We start from the raw sequence: 2457 nt of genomic DNA on the forward strand, positions 1-2457 counted from the left end.
GACTATCAGCTGGGAGACCATGGCTGCGGTTACCCTTGACGCTGCATCAAAGACAGGAGCGACTGCGATGGTGTACTCAATGACGAACCTGGGTGCACGAATGGCAAAAAGTCATTTTTTCGGATGAATCCAGGTTTTGTTTGCAGCATCATGATGGTCGCATCCGTGTTTGGCGACATCGCGGTGAACGCACATTGGAAGTGTGTAATTGCCATCGCCATACTGGCGTATCACCCAGCGTGATGGTATGGGGTGCCGTTGGTTACACGTCTCGGTCACCTCTTGTTCACATTGACGGCACTTTGAACAGTGGACGTTACATTTCAGATGTGTTACGACCCGTGGCTCTACCCTTCATTCGATCCCTGCGAAACCCTACATTTCAGCAGGATAATGCACGGCCGCATGTTGCAGGTCCTGTACGGGCCTTTCTGGACACAGATAATGTTCGACTGCTGCCCTGGCCAGCACATTCTCCAGATCTCTCACCAATTGAAAACGTCTAGTCATTGGTGGCCGAGCAACTGGCTCGTTACAATACGCCAGTCACTACTCGTGATGAACTGTGGTATCGTGTTGAAGCTGCATGGGCAGCTGCACCTGTACACGCCATCCAAGCCCTGTTTGACTCAATGCCCAGGCGTATCAAGGCCGATATTATGGCCAGAGGTGGTTGTTCTGGGTACTGATTTCTCAGGATCTATGCACCCAAATTGCGTGAAAAAGTAATCACATGTCAGTTCTAGTATAATATATTTGTCCAATGAATTCCCGTTTATCACGTCCATTTCTTCTTGGTGTAGCAATTTTAATGGCCAGTAGTGTATATAAGCTTTACGTTACACACACTTCATGAGTCCGATATTTATTCCACCTGGGCCGGAAGTTATACGATTTTTTTTGGCTTTTTACAACTGGATTTAGCTCGTCTATTGAAAGTGATAGCATTGAACTGGTGGAGAGTGACATGTCTGTCTGTAGCCGTAGTCGCCGCTAAATGCGAGGTAGAGGCCTGTAAGAGTGCGCCGCTGAGTGGGCGTCGCGGAGCCGGAGTGAAGGCCGCGGCAGTGAAACCGGCGCCTTGGGCGGGCGCCGCGCCAGCGCGCAGGAAAGTGGCGGCTGGCGGCGCAGGCGTCGGCGCCATCGGCGATGCAGCGCGCGTGTCGCGGCGCCGGACGCGGCCGCCGGAATGTGTACCAGCGGGGCACTGGAGCGCCTCCGCCTATATAAGCCCCCGCCGGCGGCGTGATTTATGTCCAGTCGCGGTCAACACCTGCGGCCGCAACATGCTCACTCGCGTCGCGACGCCGGCCGCACTCGTGCTGCTCTGCGCAGTCGCCGCCGCGGCGGCGGCAGCAGCAGCCGTCCCCTCCAAGGACTCGAACCCGGAGCTCGCCGCCTGCAGGGCCGGCGACGAGGAGGCGTGCGCCCGCGCCGCAGCGCACGCGTTCTCAGAGGTGCTCGGCTTCCGCCAGGTGCGTCTCTCTCTCTACCTTCACTTAAACCTCAAACAATTGCAAAAATTGACGTCACAAGTTGCAGTGTGATCACTTTGTAGACTCCTTCGACACCTGAATCTGCATTTTGTGGCTGATGAAGTCAGTCTGAACCCGTAAACAAATACACTTTATGGTCAGAAAGGATTTTTACAGTCTATTTTCATAGCTATTCCTTTTATGGTTACGGACTTCAATCGGTAAAAACAGAACCCTTCTAGGATCACTCTGTCGTCCATCTGTGCCTGATTGCTAAAATCCGATTTTATCATTAACTGGTGGGCGTATCAAATTGACGTCTATGTCGCATGCTAATGCCTACAGTCCCCTAGCGGTGTAAAAAATGGAAGCTTCTAAGCCAATGCGTTCAGAAGTCCAAAGTCAATATCATGCTGCTGCTTCGAATCCAAAGTGATGTCTTGGTGAGAATTGATTTATTGATTCTCGAAGTAAGCCACTTATGTTCCATATTTTGATACTCCAAAACTAAATCACTAAAAAAAAAAAAGGTTCAAATGGCTCTGAGCACTATGGGAGTTAACAACTGAGGTCATCAGTCCCCTAGAACTTAGAACTGCTTAAACCTAACTAACCTAAGGGCATCACACACATCCATGCCCGAGGCAGGATTCGAAACTGCACCGGCCGGGGTGGACGAGCGGTTCTAGGTGCTACAGTCTGGAACCGCGCGACCGCTACGGTCGCAGGTTCGAATCCTGCCTCGGGCATGGATTTGTGTGATATCGTTGTTACTTAGGTTTCAGTAGTTATAACTCCTAGGGGACTGATGACCTCAGAAGTTAAGTTCCGTAGTTTTCAGAGCAATTTGAACCATTTTTTTTCGAACCTGCGACCGTAGCGGTCGTGCGTTTCCAAACTGAAGCGCCTAGAACCACTTGGCCACAACGGCCGCCAATCATTAAAACCTATAGGATACTTCCCGTTGACGTATAATCATGGA

Source organism: Schistocerca piceifrons, chromosome 5, assembly GCF_021461385.2.
Source record: "Schistocerca piceifrons isolate TAMUIC-IGC-003096 chromosome 5, iqSchPice1.1, whole genome shotgun sequence".
Classification (NCBI taxonomy): domain Eukaryota; kingdom Metazoa; phylum Arthropoda; class Insecta; order Orthoptera; family Acrididae; genus Schistocerca; species Schistocerca piceifrons.